This window comes from Cygnus olor, chromosome 3, assembly GCF_009769625.2.
Source record: "Cygnus olor isolate bCygOlo1 chromosome 3, bCygOlo1.pri.v2, whole genome shotgun sequence".
Classification (NCBI taxonomy): Eukaryota; Metazoa; Chordata; class Aves; order Anseriformes; family Anatidae; genus Cygnus; species Cygnus olor.
The window spans coordinates 93,155,372-93,178,960 of record NC_049171.1 but is presented as its reverse complement, the minus strand read 5'-3'; the positions used below and the strand labels follow the sequence as shown (position 1 = coordinate 93,178,960).

The 23,589-nt window shown below is 39.0% G+C and overlaps 1 protein-coding gene and 1 long non-coding RNA gene across 5 annotated transcripts in view; one reads left to right on the top strand and one right to left on the bottom strand.

Moving 5' to 3' along the window:
* The window catches only part of PRKCE (protein kinase C epsilon), a 300,248-nt gene that overhangs the window by 40,946 nt on the left and 235,713 nt on the right, over nt 1-23,589 (top strand). The window lies entirely within an intron of this gene.
* Nucleotides 1,564-21,898, bottom strand: LOC121067062. Of its 3 annotated transcripts, none has more exons than XR_005818083.1 (4): nt 21,888-21,898; nt 8,292-12,113; nt 6,045-6,168; nt 1,564-4,499 (listed from the first exon to the last, which is right to left on the bottom strand). It is a non-coding gene; the product is annotated as an uncharacterized LOC121067062 (long non-coding RNA). The 3 variants fall into 3 exon arrangements; XR_005818084.1 differs by lacking the exon at nt 21,888-21,898 and adding an exon at nt 17,613-17,873 and having other exon boundaries at nt 8,292-8,335; XR_005818082.1 differs by lacking the exon at nt 21,888-21,898 and having other exon boundaries at nt 8,292-14,063.

The window sequence follows — 23,589 nt, the reverse complement described above, 5'->3', positions numbered from 1 at the left end:
CTTTTGGGAAGAGTCAGCCTCCAAATTGTTAGTTTTCTTACAGCATGTCTAGTCCGGATAATTTCGACAAAAAGTTGATGTTAGCAGGATCATCCACTGAGGTCTTGGCTCTCATTCAGTCTGTACAGATGTTCTTTAGACTCTTATCCTGTCTAGATAATAGGAAGCATGCCTAGTAAGCGACTGTGAAGCATGTTAGCATAATTCATCTAATTCACAGTACCTCAGCATTCTGCCTGAGGCTGCAGTTTCCAAAAATAGAACCACAGATTCTGCACAGCTTAATCCTACCTGCTTGTTAGTCATTATCTTCTTAATAAGCAACTAGCAGCTACCTTTTGTTTGTAGAGAATCCTTTATTCAAATGGGTTTGTTTTTCATTTGGGAATGCAACCAGGGCTTTGGCCATCTTTTTTAGTAAAGTGTTGTAGATGTGGGTGCTGATACTAAAGCATTCATAGCTTGATGCAGCTTTTGATATTTCTTTTTTAGTTTGTGTAAACTCAGAACAAAGAGGAACAGATGCTGGGTGGTTAGAGAGGAATAAATTAAGTAGATGCAATGCAGTGAGATTTCTTATTTTAATTTTCAATTCATTTTTAATTGGGCAAGTATATTAAATAAGGTTGAGATTGTCTTCTCTCTTTAAGGATGTGCAGGTTGTAGAGGAAGATGTAAAGAGTTTGCCGTCATAGCAGATGTCCTTTCCCCATACCTCCACTCTTCGGAAGCAGCACACCATACAATTATTATGCTAAGAGGTTTTGCCAAGAAAAAAGTTATTCACTAATGTAGAAGTGAAAACAGTACATGCAAACAGAAATAAAAAAAAAAAAATATTTCTGGCAATAGGCTGGGAAACCAGCAATTCTGAGTTTAATTTCTGCCATTTCTGGAGATATCTTTTATAAATGTAGGAAATAACTTCAGACCAGATTCTCAAATGCACCTTGCCTATTTAATTTTATAGTTTTCTGGTCCTAGTTTTTGTGTTTAAAACAGGGAGGATGTGGCTTCCTCTGTCTGTTTCCAAGTTCTGTGCAAACACGTAGTCTATTGAAGCTCTCAAGCTTGGTTTGAGCCTCTAGGTCAAGCAGTTGTACAAACAGCCTAGCCATGAGAGGATAGGAAGTTGGGAAAAAGTATAAAACAAACAAACAAACAAACAAAACCCCATAGCGTTATTACAAAATATTACAAAATTATTACAAAATATTACAAACAGCAACAAGGCTGAGAGGGCAATAAGGTCATTTTTGAATAATTAGAATAATTTTAGAATAATTTAGAGTCTTGATTTGCAAGGAGAGCTCACCATTTAAAGCTATATATGTCCTGTTCGCTTCAGTTGTTTCTTTTTGCAAATAGGACTTATAAATTGCTTAAGCATTCTTGAAAATTTGTTTACAAATATGGATCAATATACTAGTAGCATAGCAGCTAGTGTTAAGAAATGTAACAGAAGAAAGTGAAATTAGTACTTTTAAATTCCAAGATAATTTTATTACATGTGCTCATGTAAAATTAAAACCTTTATATGTTTATAAATTGAATCTGCTAAAATGTAATTGTCTCTTGATTACTGCAAACAATTTGACCCTTGTTTATACGTCTTGCCGTGCATGATGAATTATTTGGAAGAAGAATGAAGACGATCAATGGATGAAAAAATTAGGTGGTCTGTGAAATTTATGTGACTTAACTTTTTGCTATTTGCGTATTTTGGGAAAATTCTAGATTTTGGAAACTGTATACTTTAACGAGAGACAAAAGAGAACTGCACTGAAAAGTATCAATTACTGGTGTCATCCCTGGACTGTGATTCCTTATAAGACTAAGAGTGCTAGTGATTACCTAGCCGCTCCACTGCTGAGCCGCAGAATTTGTGACTGGTAGACCAAATTTTGACTGGCAAATTGGGACATCTTTCAGGACATTTTAAGTATTTATATTCTGAAAATTGAGCCTCTTTCAGATTCCTTCTGTAGGCTTGCAATATATGAGCCATCCAAAACCATTAGCTGCTTTTCAAAAGCTTTCCCTACTTGCCTGAGGATAATAGGGTTTTACATGGCACATAACGCTATTAAACTTGCTGTTACTTGCTTCTAATATACCGGGTTACAACATAGAATTTGACCATTAAGTCCTTGCTCTGTTTTTCTCACTTCATATATATTACTGTCAGTGCTGGAGTGCTGTAGCTTTGACCTACCTCCAGCTGAAGGTTAGGGAATGTCTGGTTATTTATAACCAGCAAGCACAGATCTTGTCTCTTCAAGTAGCAGTAGTCGCACACAAACATACTTTAATATAATTTGGTCGGGTTTGAATATAACTATCTGATCTTTGCATCAAGCAGTAAAATTAGAGATGCCAGGTCTAGTCCAAAGCAATTCAGCAGCAAAGACTTGCTATTTTAAAGTAGAACCTCTGAGAGACTGATGGATTGCGTTGACTTTCATAGAAATATTACACGTAAGTGAAGTTAGGTTAAAATTTGTACGAGAAGGTATGGTTCAATGATAACCACTCAAATGTCAAAAGGATTTAATGGACAGACAAGTTGTATTTAATGCATATTTTATGAGACGGTTCCTAAATATGTGAAAATGATCACTTGACAAGCTTCACATGCTGGCATCTTGAGCTCGGCACACTTCTGTTTTAATGCCTGGATCACATTCCCATGGAAACTGGAGATTCTTTTGTTCCATTATTTTGCTTCGCAGGAAGTTATCTGTTCCTGGAATAATTTCTTTTGTGAAATATTTCTTGTGAAAGTTCACAAGAACACAAATAATGTTCTAAAGCTTTTTAAATCTTCAACACACCCATAGTGCCTAATGAGCTATCCTCATACAGAGAAAGTATTTCTGCTGCTATTCAGAGGGAAAAGAACACCCTTAGATGGTCCTTTTTTAATATCGCACTGTTATTCTGTTGTCTGGGTGCATATGATTAAAGCTTTTAAAAGGAAGTTGTCAACAAGCCAGTTGAGAGAACTGCCATCTCCTACTTATTTCTTGAGTCCCTAAGTAAAATAAAGAAATTTTAAAAAAGTATCCAAATGACATGGTATCTTCAAAATGGAAGTCTGACCAGCATGAAAGAATAAACTCTGCAGCTGAGGCTCCTCCACCTCAGGTACTCCCCATACAGTACCATGCACAGTTGGGTGGCTTGGCTGCCCTGAAGAACGCAAGCCTGATGATGGGCAACAGGACGTTGCTGTCAGAAGCCAACTGTTGCGACAGAGCTTATGGAAAAGGAGCTGGGTGAGTTCTGCATTTCTGACATTTAAGGCTTATCTTTGTGTGGACTTGCCTCAAGGGGTGTCTACATTGATCTCTGCGTTAATGAGCAGCATGATGAAAACCCGTCTTATCTAGATTGACTGCTGTCCCTGGGCTTCTGCTCAGAAGCTATCCAAATACTTGGGAGCTTTGATGGTGTGGCTAAAGTCGGTGACAAAGTAACAGGCTGTTGTAGTTTGGTCATTTTGCTGCGTCCCTGCCTTGGGTGGGTTGGCTTGGTCAGTTGGTCCCTGTGACCAGTCAATTCTGTGCTTCACTGAAGGAACTCAGCACTTGGCAGGCATGGGCATGCTGTACTATGCAAAATACAATATTCCTGTTTTCTAAATGCTCTGAATGGTTTGAATAGCTGAAGCTATAGTATTAATAACAATTATAAAATATCTTGAAGAGTAAGGGTAACTTTTTATTTTTTTTCATTTGGAGCTTTGGAAAACTGTCTTGTAAATACATTAAATTGGGATCTCTGTAAACGTGTTGTGGAATCAGGTTTGGCTTGTTCTTCTGGAAGGCCAGAGGTACGGTAGAGTAGGTAGAGAATAAGGCAAGTGGTCACATTGTGTTGAGGGCTAAGTAAGACCTATTTCTGTATTGGTGGAAAAGGACATCTTGGAAGTGTGCTGACCTTTGAGGACCTTCAGAAAACAGGTTGCAAATAAAAGTTAGCAGTTTGCTCCAGGAAAATATAAACTATTTTAGGAATCCTGTTGTCTTCACTTAACCTGCATTCCCAGGGGAGTCATTTGTGAATCTGTGTGAACTGAAGAAAAACGTCTGGTATTTGACCCACCAAATGCTTAGTCATTGTAGGTTTCTTGAAATATTTATTGTGCCACATACTAAAACTAAAGCATGTGAAATAAAAAAGGTTGTGAAAAAAACAATGTGTAAATGAATCTTGGACAAAACCTTTGTTTGTTTTTTTTTGACTGTGTTTCTTCATGAAAGTAATGGTATCATTTTTGTGGGAGGACTGTGCTTTTTGGTTCTGTTGTCCAGGATTGTAGACCTGAGCTCCACTGAAAACAGACTTCCCAAGAGATAACAGCAACCTTGTCAATTGCTAACAGGACTCCAGTGGCACAACAGCTCTGAAATTCTGCTGTGGGTTGCAATGAGTGATACTGTCTGATGGCTCATCAAACCTTAGTTTATCGCATGTGTTGGGCAAATGGTCTGGTGCTAAAAAAAAGAAAACTATTGCAATAGGTTATAACTGATAATCTTAATTTTCTTGAGATAAAATGGTTGAATTTTGATCAAAGTCACAGCACACTACAACTGTATAAACTACTGATTCTGTAGAAATAGTAAAATCAGAGATGTGAACTACTTTTCTTTCCCTGTGGGTGACCCTAGCTGATTGGAGCTGAAGCACATTGGTGAGGGAGCACATGCATCTTGGCTGTTCTTCATGCAAGTGGAAAACATCAACCTGACCTGCACAAGCACAAAACTTACATCAGTACAATATAAAACAGTGTCTGAAATGGAGCTGCCATTTCTGACAGAAAGCAGAGCCCTGCTGTCAGTTTTACTTGAGGTGCAACTTCTAGTGCACAGCTCCTCTTTTATCTGCTTGTGACAAAATCTTTGTTGCTAGTTGACCTTTTCTCTCTGTGCTAATAACTTTGATGGGCCTTTAGTCCTGTAATTGTTCCACTATGAAAGCTGACATATAGGTAATTAAGTAATTTTTTTTTTACATATCTGTAAGTTCTGCTGCCAAAAGCCAGTGAATCCCCCCTTTTTTTTTATCTTAGTGCACAAGTTGATTCTAATATGCAACACATTTTTAATTTAGCCCTCACATCCGCATTATTACTATTTAAATGCCATAGCGTATCTGTGGCACTGTTTGATGTATTCTGGATAGGAAGGGAGTTCTGCTCAAGCAATATCAGATGTAACTCCATATGGCATTGTTGTGTGAGGCTAAGATGCTTGCCAGTTCCAATTTGGAACATGACATTTAATGCAAATATATCACCATACAACCGCATTGCATGAATTGGAGCTGATTGCTGTGCTCTGCTGGTTATAGAAATATATGGTTACAGTATTGAGGTTATGCAGTATGCTCTTGCATTTAGTGCTTGATGAGATAAAGGTGCTGTGTACTCAACTGTAACTTTTTTACCTCTCGTTCTTGTATGTAATGCAATAACTAACCATTGTGTGACGAGACTAAGCTTTGTGTGGTTCAACCAAGATAGCTGGCACACACTGGTGTGTGCGCTAATGGTATAGTATTATACGTACCTCCTCCAGGGCTAAGAAAAGGAAAAATACATATTGATTCTTACCTGAGTGGCTGTTAGTTAGCTCCTAAAGATCCGAACAATGACAGAGGCAGTTCTCTAAGGGTGGGTGAGAGTAAAAAGACAATCTGTCTGTATGTTTGGGGGTTTAAAATTAAGGCTCTCTCTTACAAATATTGGCACCAGATGCTTCAAAGGGGACAGGTGGTTGGTGGGTTGTTTTCTTCCCCTTCCTCCCCTTGGATACCAGCTAGTGGGCCACAGTGACGCAGGGGAGATCATGCTGTACTTTTCAAAGGCTAGCCATGCCTACAGGGATGTGCAATGCAGTATACCTTTTCCTGCCCCTTCCTTGATGCAGGCTTTGGTCTGCTTTCTTTTTCTATACATTTGCAATGAAAGTTGATTCCAGTGGACCCTTGTAAATACTATGTAAGATTTGCCTTCTGTGCATGCGTTGTCATACCATCACCTGTGTTCTCCTGTAGTGTTTTTCTGAGTTTGTTCCTCCTACATCTTGCATGTCAGCATCTTCATGGCTTCTTGGAAACATTCTTTTCTTTGCTTTCTACCTTCAGCACGCAGTTTTCCTGGAAATAAAATCCGTATCAAAGATTATCTGAAGCTTTATGGAAACAAAAATGAATCCTCTAAGTTTCAAGTAATGGGACACTAATTTTGACCCAAAATACAGATGAGCTAGAGATGAGAATATGTTCAGATTTGCTCCTAAATTGCTGGGAAAATCACACGTAGTAGCATGCTATACAGCAGAGCCTCTCCTAAAAACAAAAGGATGAAAATAAGGAATCAGAAGTAAAACAAGCTCTTACCCTGATTTTTGTTGTTGTTGTTTTTGTTTGTTTCTTTTTGTAGTCAGATGTGATGTGATGTCATGTGTCAATAATTTAAAAGTCACTGAAACAATTTTAGAATGTTGCTTTACCTGTTACTTTACAACTTCTTAACATTACTTTACACGTGAAAGAATTCATGGTAAAAAAAATAAAAATAAATGCCATGGCACCACATGGGCACAGCAAGAACAGATGCTGATTAGGTCATCTTGTTAGTGACTTAAAAACGTCACTGCAGATGGGTACAGAACTGACAGCCCATGCTGAGGAATGTATCACTGGTAAGTTACACAAGCTGCTCGGGAACAAGAAGTGTGGAGATTGAGAGATAAATCTGGGATCCTGGAAACTCATATAGCAGGCAGAAAAACCATTCTGTTGTCAATAACAATCCAGAATGCCTGAAATAAAATCCATTTTCCATAGCTTACTGGCAAGAGATATTGAAAGAAATGTCTGACATGTTTTCAAGCTGTGTGCAAATCAAAAGGACTATTACTCTGAAATCCACATGATAAAATGTTCAATTCATGTGATAAAATATTTTAAATCCTTCTTAAGGAGACTAAACTTGTTAGCAGATGCTGCTTGACACAGTTAGGGTCGCAGAAACAGAGGTACGAACTTAGTGGTTTGTATGCTGACAGCTGTGTAGCTATGTTTGGTGTAAACCAATATTAGAAATGACTTGCAATATATTTAAGTTTCTAATCATTTGCCACCTACAGGGTACGAGATGGCTCTGTTCTTTTTTGCATGGTGCTATTTATGGAGATCTTGAGCTGGTATGCAAAACATTGTGTGCAATTTTGTGTTAGAGGGTAGCAATGACACTGAATTTGAATTGTTCTAAAAAGAAAGTTTTCCATACAAAGGAGGATAATGGTACCAGGGGCTCCTGCAGCTCTCAACTTTCAGTAATTTGCAGAGACAATTTTCTTTGCTCGTGCCTTGCTTGTCTGACTTTGCTTCCTCCAGCTTCCTGTTTGCTCAAGTGATAAGTAAAGAATAAGGTTTGGCTTTTATATCTGTTGAAGATCACATATATGGTTGCTGGTTGAATATTGTGTCACGAAGGATGACACTCAGTCTTGCTTATGCTGATTTACATTGTGTTGATTTCTGCCAATGTTACTGCTAGTGCTACTTACTGTTAGTCTCTGCTCTCCAATTGTAAGTCAAGACTGCAAAGAACAAGCGATTTGTCTTAAAGATTGGAAATTTTAAATAACTATGAGAATTTTTATTTGTCTTCTAGTTTTTAAGACTTCTGTCTTTCATATTTTCAAGCTTTGGCCTTGCTGGTAGGGGCTTGAAGGCTAGAAACTTTGAAAAAAATATATACACACAACTGAAACTGTGTGAAACTGAAAGCTGAAATTTCCATGTAACTGTCTGGAGCCCAAGCATTTGAAGTAGAACCACACATTAAGCAATGCTTAATTGATCTCTGAAATTTCTCCCACTAACTACACTTGATTTGTCTGCATGGTGGTTTTTGTTCTTACATTATAGCTCTGTCACTTTAAAGACAAATGTTGCAGGAATTGCATGTTCCATGCTTTGCCAGTCTTATAACATGCTCATGCAAGTTACCAATAGGCCTGACCTCCAACTGTTTTGTAGGAAGACATGATTCACTGAATACAATCCATAACACTTATGCAACCATAATTTTCTGACCACTCCATATTTCTTTGTTCTTTTGTATACGTTAGTATAATCTGATCCCAGTTAATGTTGTTTTTACATATAATTTTCTTTTTTTCTAGTGTCTCATTCTTTCTTTGCTTAGACTCTACATATACTGGGACAAAGCTCAGCTTTGCATTAAGTCAACTGTTCACAAAACTCACCTTTGGGAAGATTTTGTCTGTGTGGTCATTCTGATTAAAATTTCCTGTGTGAAACAGGGAATTTGCATTTCAGTTAAAAAGAACAGAATCTGTCTTTTTCAGTGTCTGTTTTTTCCCATCACCATGGTATCGTAGTACTTGGTAATTATGGAGGCTGAAAAAGAGCAAGCCAAGTTTGTTAAGGAAATAGAGACAGATAAAAAAATTATGTGATAATTTAGTACAGATTAAGAATCCCCACATGCTAGACCTCTTGGTAAAATGTGTGTAAATACATTGCCCCTGAGCATGGAGTTAGTATAGCTTAGTGAGTAAGCCAGGATTACCTATGACATTCTTCTCTGAATTATGTTTTCCTGGAAAAGATGACATACTTGCATCCTGTGTACCTGGGAAGCAGTGAGACATGAATGTAGCTTGGAGTAGTGCTGACTGGTACACCGTATCATCCTGAAAATAAGAAGGTGTATAAGACACATGCAGGTATTCCCTGCTGAAACTCCTCTCCTACATTTTTATCAAAGAGCAGTCCTGGGTTCAGCAAGAAGTAGATAGGCTATAGATGTTGACATATTAGCTGAACAACTTGCATCAGGTACTCCTGACCCTTGTACTCATCTTTCTCATCCCCTTCTTTCTGGGAAGCAACAGTGGCTGTGAAGAGCAGATATTATAAAAAGATTTCAAATCTGATTTATCAGAGTATTTTGAGAAGCAAGTATGCATTCTACGTACAAAAGACAAAGAGTTGAGTTTCTAGGTTAAAAAAAAAAAAGGCAGTTTGGAATGGACATGTGTTAAAGCCAAGCCTCTCCATAACTGTTGGTCCACTCTTTTTCTTTTGCTCTTGTCGAAATAAGTGGAATTAGTCCTTTTACTGCTCTGTCTCCATGAATCATTCATAGACACTTGGTATTTTTAAGTGTTACTTGCGAATAAAGTGATGTAATCACCAAAATACACAAAACTTAGCATGAATTTTAATCTCTTAATTTGTCTAAGACTCATTTTCTCTTTCCATTGCTTTGTAACCGTTTTAGCTCCTACTTTGCATTGGAAAAGTTGTAGCATTATGACAAGTAGGTTAGCCAGTTGTATAATTTCACTGCAATGATTCATGGAAAAGTGAGACAGAGTAGGAATGACAAACAACAAAACAGGGATTGAAGGAGAGTCAAAAAAGATGTATTTCCTATAGCTGGCCAGATTATAAAAAGAATCAGATAGGGAAAACAAGAACTGGTGTCCTTAAAATGAGGATAAGTGTCAGCTAACTTCAAGAGTTTATGTTCTAGCAATAAAACTTTAAACATCTTGGTAATTATACAATATAACACTTGGAAACATAAAGAAGTACAGATACATTGAATGGAAGAAACAAATTCTCATTGTTGTGTTTACTAGTGTAACGACTTCAAGGCCAGTTGGCAGAGTGCTTTCGTTAATTTATGCCTTTGTATTGCAGATCGATAAAAATCCCAGCTTCAGGACCTTCTTCAGTATTTGCAGCTGTCATCCTTTAGCAGATTCCTAAATCTTTTAAGTAACCCAGATTGTTATGTAAACAGTTACCTCTGAACAAAGTCCCTGTTAGGTCTATTTCACTGCTGATATGCTAGAACTGTGTTTTTCTATCTTGGAAAAGATGTAGTTTTGAATGTTTTAATTATGGTAGGTAAATTTAGATGATACCCTGAACAGTACAGAGGGAAAAAAAATTAAGACAAATTCTGGAAACTGGGTCTTAGTTTCCTCTAGGGACATTTTCAAATTCATGTGACATCTGTAATACTGTTTATGCAAGTTTCATCCCTAGAGCAAAGAGGATTTGTATTGTAGTTTTGACTTGATTTGTAATATCAAGTCTCAGTGAAACTGGATCAGATCAGATGGCTTACAGAGGAAGTTCACTTTCTGCATGAGGATTTCCTTCTGTGTTGAATCTTTGAATATTCTGAGAAAAAACTGGTGTTAGTTAGTGGAAAAATGGTCTCTTTCCCCTTGATATTGTGTAGGCTTTGGCACTGCAGTAGAAGGCAAAGGAAGGGGAGAAGCTGGGAAGCTGACACTCTGTAGAGAGTGAAAATAGAGAGGTAGGTGTGATTGCATACCTTGCATGTGCAATGCGCCAAATACTCCTTTTGTGCAGGAGTCTCTCTGAATGAGAGAAACTCAGGCTGGGATGTGGGATGTTTGTAGCACTCTGTTACAAAATTTGATGTGAAAATGAGAACTTTATGAGGTGAGGTGGAACCTTCAAGTTGATGTACGATGTGAGGTTGTATGACACTAAGCAAGTCTGCACAGGGAATGCTGTAATGCAGACAGTAAAATAATAAACATAGCTGAGGAAAATAGCTCGCAGACATAAGCAGAACATGGCTTTAACTCAGTGGCTTTTCTCACCAACTCAGGCATGGGTTAGCTACACCACAGGAAGCTGCACTATTTATGTTTTTGATTTAATACTATGTTCAGGTACCGTGATGATGAACACACATAAATGCATATATAGATTAATGAGGGGCATTAACCTTTGTGACAGGGAAACAGAAGAGGATTGTCCAAGCATTGAGCATTCCTGTAAAAATATACAAGCTTTGCTCTGCATGACCTTTATTATTGCTAGTCTCAAGTAAAAGAATGAAGCTTATACTTTATCCTTTGGGTTGATGGAACTAAAGTGCAGATTGCCAAAAAATATTCTATTATACCATCAAAGGAACTTGGGCCTTGACTAAAAGATAAGGCCTTTCATGTAAGCCTTATCTGTAGGTTTCTGTATCTTCTTCATCAGTTGCAATTGCTTCTGAATAAAATGAATGGCAAACATTGTTACTGACACTAGGGAAGTAATGCATCTCTTGACTCTTAAAGAAGTGGCAATATACTGGTTAAATGTGAATGATGAAAGATGTTCTATCAAGTGTGTTCACCGTCTGCAACCCTATCTCTGTTGCCAAGGAGAAAGATTCAAACAAAAAAATTAGGACTGCAGGAAGAGGTATGTTCAGCAAAGTTCTATAATCCTGAGTATTATTTTCTTCCAGTTACAGTTCCCAAAAACAGTTTGGTCCTTTGTGAACAGCACTGACTATAAGAGGACCAGCTTCAGTGATAGAGGTGGGGATGTGGGTGTTCCCTGGTCTTGTTATGCTGCTGTTGAAAGAAGGCAGCAGTAATTGCTGGGATAAAGAATCTTCTTCCTTATTAACGGCTGCTCTCAGCTTCTCATTGTCTTTATGGTGGCTAAGGGCAAGAAGGGAAAGAGTATGAGAAGGAGCAGTCCCTGCACTCCTATAATGCTAGATGGCAGAGTGGGCTGGGAACTGGTGGCAGATGGAGGTGTTCCAGGTCTCAGAAAAATCATTGTAGTGAACATGTTCATTGATGAAAGTCAGTTCATAGTTAAGCATTTAAGGATTCTTACCATAGGCTTTTGATGAAGAAGTTAGCCAAATAGGATTGTTAGCAAAGAGAAGAGGGGTTACTGCCATTAGCAGTGTTTACAGCAGTAGCAGGAGCATGTCTACAGCAATTTTGCTTGTTGCAGAATTGACTTCAGCAGGGGTTTAGGGCACTCAGCATATTGTTGGGTGGGCTGTCAAAGTGAGGAGAGATGAACTGATGTGCACAGTATTGTTAATTTGGATAAGAATGATGAAATGACTAGAGTGGATCTTCTTAAAACTTTAAAGGCTTGTGTTTGTGCTATGTATACCTTGATAATCAATTACAGGGAGTAAAATAAGTGCAATAACTGAATCAAACAGGAATGCCAGACAAAGCAAAAGTCAGTCAGGAAAGGGTATTCATACTTTACTGTGTAGCTGAGTTTAGGAGCTAAACTAGGAAAATATGTTTCTTGTGGAGGTAGTCAGTTAAAAGGTACTTTTGCAGAAGAAATCAAACTAGAGGTCTGCATTTCTAAACCAGTTTCACAAGAAAACTAGGTTTATAGCATAGACACCCAAATTTAGATGCCTAAAGAAGACTGTGTGAATACTATCCTACAGCATATGTTGCCATAGTCACAAGGAAGACAATCTGTATCGCTTGAAGTGTTTCTGTCTCATAATGATTTTGATAACTGTTGTAATGTTGGATGTTCTGTAGAAACAAAATAATCAGTCCAATTGGGGTATTTTTTTTATATTCAAGTATATGATTAGATTTTTCTGTAAAAGAGCCAATGAACCAGTACATGTATAAAGCCTCTTTATGCTTCAAATGAACCCCCTTTTAATTTCACCCACATTGATACTCAGAACTGTGATTCAAAGAGTACTCAAGAAGACCATTCAGACTTTTAATGTGCCTTTTCCATGAAACATCTCTTACACCCTCAGTATTATCTGTTGTTTTTACCACAGTCATGTTGCATTTCTTTTCCTGCACTGTGCCAGATGTGTGATATTCAACCTCTCTCTGCATATTTTTTTATTTAGTAGAAAAGGAAAAACTCCCCCCACCCCATTCCTCTGCATGGAACAAACATGAAGTAGGAATGCTAACTGATATAAATCTATTGCAAAGAGCCTAGTGTTAAGAGGAAATTAACCTTCTTCCACTAAGGTTAAGTTGAGATTGTTCCTAAAAAGATGTCTTACTTCATTAAAAAAAACAGTTGTTACTAGCAACAGATTGGATGTGTTATGAAATACACTACTGGTCTGCTTAATGCATGATGCTAAGTAACTGTTATGTAAATTTTGCTGCCACATCTCTTGTATTACCTGGAAACAGTTGCTTTATAGGAAATTTTAGGGCCTGCTCTTTATCAGTAGAACTACATTGACTTGGTTGGAGTTAACTCGGGTGCTCTGCTTACACAGAAATAGGCCAACATAACTCTAAAGCTGCCATCCAGTTGGGTGGGAATTCACCCCTTATTCAGAGCTCCACGTTGGTGGAGCCTTCAGTCTTTACCGACCGCAGAGCAGCCTTTCTAATGACTTTTTCAAGGCTGTAAATCTTTCCATGTCAAATTATTGCGGGTGGTGTTTGCAGAATTAAATCAACATCAAATTTGTCCGTTGCTTAGCTAGGTCACTGACCAACCAGCTTTGCAGGCTGTGATCATGTTGTGTGTACTGAAGGCTTATTAAAAGATTTGATGTGTATTTCATCTTCATTAAATGAGTTTGAATCTCAGAATTAAAATCTTCAAGCCAAGCTGAGAGGTCTCATTGTGCTCTATATACTGCCTAACCCTGGAGAGTGCAGGCTCCAGAGTTTATGCAGAGAGCCTTGGAAATAGGACATAAAAATCCATGACTGACAGCTGTTTTACAGCAAGAACTCAGATTTATTTTTTTTTTAGCAGATTTGACTAAATTCCTTATCAGCAGATTTCTTAGTTTCCAGTTAAGTCAATTGCCAGTAAGCTGGTTCAGAAAAAGATTATACCAAAGTGTTTTTGAATATTCTGAGTTGTTCCCTTTGTGAATTTCAGCCTTCTGGCTGTCCTGAAATACTCAACACACTTGGTTGTGGGCAGAAGACAGCTTTTATCCTCCAGAAAAGACGCACACCTCACCTTTCAGAGCGTAAAATAGTGAGCAGAAGAAGAGGGGAAAGAGAGGCAGGTAACTAAGAAAGTGGGTAAAAACTATTAATCAGTCTGACTTTTCTGAATTAGGTATTATTAAATTATTTCTCTGGTGCTGCTCCATACTGCTGAGTGTGGACAAAAACTTAATCAGAATTTTTTTTCCCCGTATCAAATAAGACCTAGGATAATATAAATATTACACAATATGCTGGGTTTGCTGGAGTCTGAAGGCACCACACTTTAATTTTATAATTTAATTCTGTATGAATCTTACAGTATCAGCATTGAGAATACTGCAACTGGGTATGCAAGATAAACAAAGTAATGTTGTATTTCTGAAGCTTCACAAGCTTTATAATAAAATATTTTTAAAATATAATAAATGAGATATGAGTCATACAGCTTGACTGAATGCTATTTTAGTTTAACGGCAGACTTTTTTTTAAAGTTAAACTAAAGTTAAACCTAAACTTTCATGGGGCTGCTACCGAGCACTGGTAATTTTATGTGCAGCCCCCACGTGAAAACTCTTGTAGTTGGTTGTATTTCGCCTTTGACTTCTAGAAACCTCAGCCAGTGTTAGGTCTGCTGTGGCTACACATGCAATAACCACAGAAAGCTGTTTCAAACCACTGATCAAAGTTCCATCTCTACTGGTCATAGCTTTAACGTTGCCTTTTTTTTTTTTTAAACTCTCACTTTCTTTTTGGCTTTCAAAATACAATAGAATAGAAGTTATGTTTTTAAGAAAATATTTTTTTCAGTTTCAAGTGATACTGGGAGTGACTGACAGACTGCCTCTTTAGCTCTGAGTTTGGACACTGGTCATGGGGCTAGAGCAACAGGTATCATGAATAATTGCATGGTTTGATAGCCTGTAGGATTCCAGTTACTGCAGTAGCCTGAAAATGTGAATAATTTGGCTCATCATTCACAGAGAGAGAGCTGGGAAAGTCTCCAAACTGAAATTTGCATTGGAAGATATTAACACTGTAAGAGTGACTAAAGAAAATTTAATTTGAAGTCCAGGGATTGCCCTCTGTTAAGACAGATATGTCTCATCCTGTCCGTACCTCCCTTCAAATCTTGCTTTACTTCAACAGGAGGATTTTCTGTTCTACTAACATTGGGAAGTATTAGGAGTTTGCCTAATCTGTACCTGCTCTGTGACCATCTTCAGTCTTTCCTCTTCCCCTCTGAAATTTTTAAACAACAATTCAGAGAATGGATTCTCTTGATAATCTGCTTTTGCCAAATAACAGATAACGCTGCAAGGTGGGGCTGAGCAATAAACATGAAGACACTTCATAATACTCTGCCTGGTTATGCTGTGCAGCTGGGACTCGAGCCTCTTTCAACACAACGAAGCAGCACCTTTGCAGCCTGAGTCATGACTGCAGCATTCCCTGCCTGTTCCTGCCAGGATCATGACGGCTCCGAGAGGCTGCTCTCATAAATCTTCCCTCTCTGAAGGCTGCCTCCTTGTGTGTGGGTCCTCTTTGTGGAGGATCTGAATCAGCGCTGGAAAAGGCAGCATCCACTGCTGAGAGATAATGGTGAATTGGACTTCAGCAATTTTTTCGGCCACTCTCCCACCTTTTGAGGTCTAAGGGAAATCTTTCTTAAATTGCTGCAGTCTTTGCTTCACTGTACCTTTGTTTTTTTAACCTTGAACAGTATTTTGTAGTGTCTCTGATGAGACACATGCAGGGTTTCTTTGTCGTAGCAGGAATTCCAGGCAAGAGACTTCAGGTGTAATCTCACTGGTTTTAACAGAGTTATTTGTTCACTGTTAGAGCAAGATAATGATAAAAAATCATTGCTGTTGTTTAATACCCATGAGCTCAGGTTGTCTGGATCCTGAATATAGGACTTACCTGTCTTCAGTGTCTAGATATTTGTTAGTTGTTAACACCTGCCATCTAATGGAGTGGTTAGTGTAGGGTGGCTCTCTGGTGTCAGGCTGTCATGACACCACTGTGACCCTGTATGATGGGAAGTTTGTGCCTCATCCAGCCCAGAGACATAAAGGCACAGTTAAGATTTGTGTCATTGTGATCTCTGCTGAATAGCACTCATCACCATCAGATGACGTGAATCTGGACAGCTGTCAGGATGCTGTTCAGGAATGCCTGGTGTGTAATGTCCAGGGGCACAGGCAGTTCACCCAAAGGGCCCACACTGCCCAGGGCCATCTGACATGGGCATTTCACGTGAGGTGGCTGGGCAGGGGTGCATCACCTTCCTCTGGGACCTCTCGCTGTGATCGCCATCCTTCACACAGAGAGCCAGCTCACTGTGTCGGTGTGAGGCTGGTGTCTGTGGGTGCAGAGCAGGCCTGGAGCACCTGGATGGTGGTGGCATGGCTGCCTCCAGCCCCACTCTCCAGCCAGAGTGGGTCAAGCAGCCTGTGTGGCCAGGATAGCTGAGCCACACAAGTGCACTTTAACCAAGGACAGAAAGTTAAGAACTCAGGCACACATAAACTTCACAAAGATTGTAGGATTTTGTCAAAACAGAGGGCCTCCAGTTCAGAAGAAGGCTGGTGAACTGGCAGATTTTTTTCTATGGGTGTGCACGTGGTTTGGAAAAGAAATTGCTTAACTGTAGAGTTGTTTGCGGGGGGAATAGAGAGAAGCGAGGGCTCATTTTTGCTTTAAGAAAAGGCACGTAAGGTGGAGGTGTTGACAAAGACACACTCTGAATTTATAATCAATTTGACACCATCATTCTCCTTTCCTCATTTGTTTTTAGGAGTAGAGAGAGAGGACCTATCAGGGACTGTTTAACACAGATGCAAAGTGAGTTAAGCCCAAAAGCTGGGCCACAAACCGAGGGCAGCTGATGGGCACAACCCCATTCTGCTGTGCAGCTCAGCAGCAAACAGCTTGGCCCCTTTTCTCCTGAAGGTGCTTTCTGATTCTTTTCTGTTTCTTTCTCACTTCTGTGTACTTTTCTTTCTAACTCCTTCTTCAGATTAAAGAAAAATAACATCCATTTATTTTAATGGCCCATATTTCTGTCTGTTGCACATTGCATCTGTTTCTGTACAAACTGTTCCAGTTCAAAGGGGAACGGTTCTGAAAGTGGTTGGTCTCCACTTGTGGATGCTGATGTTTTGTCTGCTGAAAAATTGACTTTTCTGGTCACTGGTAAAATGCATTTGGATGGATATGGAGCATCTGTTCATAACTTGTCAAACAGATGGAGCCAACTAAGTGAAAAAGCATTTTTGTGCCCATAGCCCCTTTAAAGCATCGCCTTCCAGCTGCTTCTTTCTTTAGAAAGGCTATCTTGCAGAAAACCTACTGAGTATCTGGAATTCTTAATAATAAATCCAAATGCCCATACTGAGATGCTGAATTAATTACAATACTACGTTTGTCTGGTTGGAGTCATCTGACTGACTTTCTGTACTGCCTAAGCAGATGCAACTGTAAGTCAAGATTCATTTGAACTATTTGCCTACTTTGCTGAGAAGAAGGTTAGCTCTAACAGTAATGGTAAAAGCCATGGACCTTGTTGTGAATGAGTATGATAGTTTACATACAGGAGTAGTAAATTAGAATACAGAAATATTTCTTCTCCCAAAGTACCAAAAATAGAGATATCCAAGTAGGCTGAAAGGCAAAGTATCTTGAAAAATAAGCAACAAATACCCTGTACTTAAAATATAATTACATGTGATTAGAATTGCTCACAAAAGATGGAGTTTCAGTGTAAAGGCATTCTCACCTTCACTTACCTGGGTAAAGGGGCTTGCTTACCTGCAGAACTGTTGCCAGCTATGGTCCTACAGATTTCAGCACAGACCTGTGTGCTGGCTCTGCGAGAGCGCTGCACGGGGTGGGCTGGAGGTGATGTGGTCTGACAGCTACTCTGCCTTCAGTGACACATTCTGTTTTCTGCAGGTATTTTTCCAGGTGTTCCTCTTCTGCAGCTGTCTCACAGCACTGCTAGCCTGGAGGAGGATCAAAGATACAGTTTTAAATAGAAGATTTGCACTGTTTGAGCATGTCTTTGAAGGAGGGGAGGGTCTTAATATAGTCTTTGAGATTGAATTGATTTTATGCTTAATGATCACTTGCCTGTTTTTAGGAGAGAACACACCCAACAGAAGTCTGTTTAAAAAGAGAGGTGCTGCTCAAGCTAAGCTGGGAGAAACTGTTTTGTGATTTCATATTCTTTTAACGAACTGAACCTGCCTACTGACAAAAGCAGAAATCTCCTTTCTTATTATTTCTACTACTGCTACACACAGCGAACACTCAGCCTTGCTAAGTTTGTGGTTGCAGACTTCCTCACTCTGCCCCCCGCCCTGTTGTCAACCTTGCACTTACACCCAATTTGCAGAGTCTGCATAATATATGGAGAAGAATTTAGTTTTTCATTTTTTAACAGTCCTACTCATTTCACTGTTTACTTGTCCTGTAAACGTGTAAAGTAATGTGTATAAAATCATTGCAGAAGGGCAAACAGCTATTCTTCAGAAAGGGAATTAAGAACCACTGATGTAAAATTTGGGCTATGTCTCGGCAATTTCTTTCTTTGCGTTTCTTCTTTTCCTTCCTCAGGCTTGCCATCTGCACTCTCACTGGGGGCCAAGATTTGGTAATGTGTGAAGTAGGGTAAGACAGCTGAAAAATTGTTCTAGGAAAAATTGCTGCTAAAAGTGCTCTGCATTTGAATGGTAACTGCTGAAAAGGAAGCGTTTATGACTTTAGTGACTTTATCGTGATTTCTGCTGGTATTTTCATGTGCTTTAAGTTTACTTCCAGGTAGATTCTGTTACTATTAGAGAAATATTTCCACTATTAAGATTTACAATCATAAATCAAATATGTTTCCTTTTTGCAGTTTCAGAAACTCCTTAATAGACATGGCTGAATAAACTGGACTCAGCCTTTTAAACATTCTTCATACTGCCTTTTTAGCCTGGTTTTGAAGAAGAGCATAGATGGACTTTTTCTTCCCCATGAGGACAGCATGAGCCAAACCTTGCTGTAGAGCAATTCCTCTCTCTCCTTTTTGGCAACTACATAGAATGGCTTACGGTATGTGGAGTCTGGTGCAATTCCATTGGAATTCACTAGAGTTGCACTGATTTATACCTGGTGTGAATCTTGTCTTTCCAAAATATTACTGATGCAACAAAAATGCAGAGTTGAAAAGTCATTAACTAAGAAGCAACAATGGTCTTTCTTTTGATTTCCAGTATGTTACTGGGTCATTGTTGTCACTAACTTCAGTTTTTGTTATCACCTGGACAAAAAAAGAATACTTTCAAGAGCATCAAAACAAAAACACTGATTAAAATACCTTATTCAGCAGTTTCTCATGTGATATCCCTGAAACTGCTGTGACTACTGTAGAAGCAGCCAATGCATCTATCTCAAATTGATAGGCTGCAAACGTAAGGTATCCGGTTCCTGGAAGAGATGTTGTTAGTATTCCTGTGGGCAGCACTTCCCTGTGTTATTTCAAGAACCAGTTTTTCAGCAGTGGCTTAAGAGGGATGGTAGCTTGAAATTCTCTTTTGTGATCGGAACATAGATGGGATTCAGTTATAATAGTGATACTTGTGCCATCTTTTGTAGGAAAAAAATCTTACTCATGGCATCCAGGCCTTATTTTATGTGATAGAGATATAAAATTTGTGTTGTTTTTAGAGCATGAATCTCCTCGTTGAGATGCTGCATCTCTTTTTCCTGCAAACATCCAGGCAGTCCATACTCTCGTAGATTAGAAAGATTGCCATGCCTAAGAAGGAAGTCACCGAGTAACAAATTTTTCATTTCGGTTGTACGTGATGTGATTCACTTCCTGCTTTAGACCTTAGTTCTGTGTTCTTAGGCAGCTAAAGCTTCACACCCGAGGTCTGTTTTTGTACAGCATTCAAACTGATTCCTGTACATACAGTCGGAGGACTATAAAAGAGATTGTACCATGTCTGGGTGCAGTTGCCTACAGAATGAATGTCACTACATCAGTACAGGGCTGCTCTTTACCTTTATTTGACACCCTGCTTCATACACAGTCTGTATTTTTGCGTTTACTATGGGGAGAGAATGGGAAGTGAGGGACAAGTGAGAATGGGTAGTGGGGGAATCTGTTGGAGAGAAATGCATTTGTAAAAGAGCAAATACTGTTTATGGTAACAGCTTTAGGTCCTGAAGGTTAATGGACAGCCTTCCTCGGAGTTGTGCAATCACTCTGTGGTATGAATACATGCTATGTAGTGCTAAAAGCAAGGATCTGCTTTATTATTGTGCGACACTTCTATTATCAGCAGCTAGATAAATTAGATCTAATTGTATGACTTCTAGGATTCTATGTGTTGTGAGTTAAATTTGCTGCAACAGCCAGTGTAGTTCATTGTAAGTTCACTATGTTACTGAATATTTATGAATGAATATTTTTGCGTTTTACAACGACATTTAGCAATACGTTACAGCTAGAGCCAAATAAAATAAAACCTTCTTACAGAAAGAGCAGACTTGGGGGAAAATATCTCATCAGTTTTTTGCATATCCTTGACAGATTGTTTGGGGACCTGATCGGGAATTTTATAGATGACTTGTTTGTGAATCTGGCATAAAATCCTAGCCTTGCTGAAGTTAGTGAGTGCTTTACTGCTGAGTCCAGCAGTGGTAAGGCTTGAGTACTTGCTTCTACTGTTCTGTCCACTCCTCCGTGCCTGAAGCGTGGTGAGGTGCAGGGATGCAGACAGGGAGTGGATGTCTTCTCCTCTCAGCTCAAGGAGTGACTGCAAGAAAGGATTTACAGAGCTGGGCCATCTGTAGAGAATAACTTATTTCCTTACCCTCCTCTCTCCCCTCAGCTTCCTTAACTCTCCCTCCCACCTCCCACGCACGCTGTCTCTCACTCTCTATCTCTGGGATTTTCTGTAGACAGCAGGGAAGGAAAACCTGGGAGGGAAGGTTGCTGGTTATTAGCTCAGGCAAGTTCTGCCTTAAATGTTTACTTTTGCTGAAGGAAGGAAGGAAGACTGTTTGGATTTGCTTGATCTTTTAAGGGTCTGGACAATATTTGCATTTTCTTCTCCATATCAATACAATAAAGCCCAGCACAGAGGTGTTTTAAACTTGACCCTTAAGTGCAGTGGTTCCATCCCTGCTCTGATCAGTCTGTCTTAGCTCTGTACGATAACATTGTTTTCTTTGCGACCAAGTTGATCCAAGTGACTTACTCGCCTATAATTCCTTCTGATGTGCTTGGAAACTCTTCTCTTGTTTTGGGCTTGAAGTACTTCTGATAATTCTTTTCTGATGAATTCTCTGAAGTCAAGCTTACTGACACTCTGACCTCACCGGTTCTGTCTGCCCCTTTGTGTTGGTGCAATAAATTGTTTTAATTTGCTGCAAAATGTTTTTGCTGAGATTTTGATATTTATAATGGCTGTTTTCAGGCTAAGGTACAAATGAATAGCATATGGCTATTGTGAGAATAAAATATTAATTTTGGCAAATTCAGTCAATTCACAGTGGGTGTTCTTAGCCTTTAAAACAAAATTATCACATATTTGGCACAACTATCAAGTGCCTGGGTTTTGACTCTAAGCTTTAATCACCAAACGAAGAGAGCAATGTATTATTAACGTATTATGAAGACACAGTAGCTATGACTGTGTGAGCTGACGGTGGGTGTTCTACATGGTTGCCGCATGTTGGAAAAGAGGACAGGTTGCAAAGTTAGGGCAGTATGTAACAACTAATATACCAAACTGGAGTGGTCTGAGTGATGTGTTTGGATCAAGCATGCCACAACAATTAATTTGGATGCAAAACCTAAATATTCTGCAAGTATCTGGCCGTGTCTAGTGTTTGATATCATCCAGAATATTCAAAAGTCTTTTGGTCTGTTGTTATCGTTGCATCTCAGGGAAGAAGAAAATAGATTTATCCATTGAAAAACAGCAGAAGAGTATTGATTGCTTAATTGGAGACCCACTGATTATAAATGCCTGCATAGCACAGCATCTGATGGGCAGTGCTGTATGACAGCAGCATAGGCAGTGTCACTTACGGCTTCATTGTGCTAAGTGCTGACAGCTCCTGCAGAATCCTCTCCTTGGGAAATGAGGAAAGTCAGTATTACATGGGAGTGTGTTTGAGCTTTTTTTATCTACATGGATACATCCAAGTCACCTTCATTAATTTCTGAATACCTCACCCCTCGTCTGACTGCAGTCTGGAATGACATTCACGTTTCAGGTTACATATTGTGGCCCAGTGGTGTTATTGATGATGATTCTCAACTTCAAGAGCATTAACAAAGCATGTTCTCATAAAGCATGTCATTGCTTCTGCGCTTCACTGGAGGATGATCTCCTGTAGCACCACCAGCTGATGGAAAACACAGGGCTGGACACAAGGCCATTTTCCTTTCGGTTGTGGCATATTAGTATGGTCTTTAAATCACATCTGTTTTAAGATATTACATGTCCAATGAAAGGATTGATTTTATTTCTGTTGAAAGAGGTATCAAAATGGGGACTGATGCAGATGGCACCAGCGCTGTTGTTAGGGAGCTGCTTAGTGCTGTCAGCTATGGATTCAAGAGCTGTCTTTGGCATTAGTATTTAAAAACTCTGGAGCCATTCTTGTAGGATTTGGGGATCTTTTGAGGGTGCCAGGGAGTTTGGGATGGAGCAGTAAATGCTCCATCCAAGTAAATCTTCATAAGATATGAACATTTTTCATTCACCTAAAACCCAGTTTCAGGAAAGGTTTAATATTTTCTAATAATACTTGGGAACATGCTGATATATGTACAGTATTTTTAAATTCAAATTTTTAGACAGTAAAATACTTGTGTGTGTGTGTGTGCATTTGAGTTTGTGTGGACAGACATTGGGTTGGAGGCAGAATGCCCAAAGAGAGGACAAATTTCAGTTACCCTGCAAGTAATTTCTGCTCTCTGTCTGTATGGCTGTGTGGAAGCAGTAGGACAGTATTACTGGCTCCACGAGGAGAGTATTTCTTGTGTGTGTGTGTATCTCATATGCCAAGCAAGGGGAAACCAGAGAAGGGGAAAGGGAAAAGCTCACTATGAAACAAGATTTTGATTATAGCTTAGTTTTTTCTAGAAGCCAGCATACCACTACTAGCACATATGTTAAGCTGTAACTCTAAGGTATTTTGATAATATGCAAAATGCCTTCCAAAACCTTTAAGTAAGTACTTACGAGATTGAACCAGAAAACTGTTACTAAACAGCATTTTTCATTTTTCTCCAGCACTGTTTAAAGGATTTGTTAGGTTTTCACTTATTTCAAGGACTTGTTCAAGAATGGAAATATAGTACCTAGGAACTGTACATTTAATACTAGGTATTGGAGGAATAGTTTTGTATTATGCTTCATACAAATGAGTCAAAATGGTTTAATGAGGTTACCTGCAAAGCAGAATAATAAACTATGAACAGAACTGAAATGAGTATCTGCTTCTTGTTCTAAAATAGCTTGATTTCAGGAGTCATGGTTGATCTGTTATCGCAAGCTAGTGTTTATATTTGAAACAAGAGTGTAAGCCTTCTGCAGGTGATTAAACTGTAGGACATGTCAGCATCACAGCATAGCAGAAGTAGATCTCTTGAGGAAGATGCTGTAGAACTGGGATTAGTATTGTCATATGTCCCCTTGCAGGGAATTGATCTTCCAGATGTAGTGCCCATTGTTCCTTGGCTTCCAGATTGTAAGTAATGGTCATTGATGAGCACAGG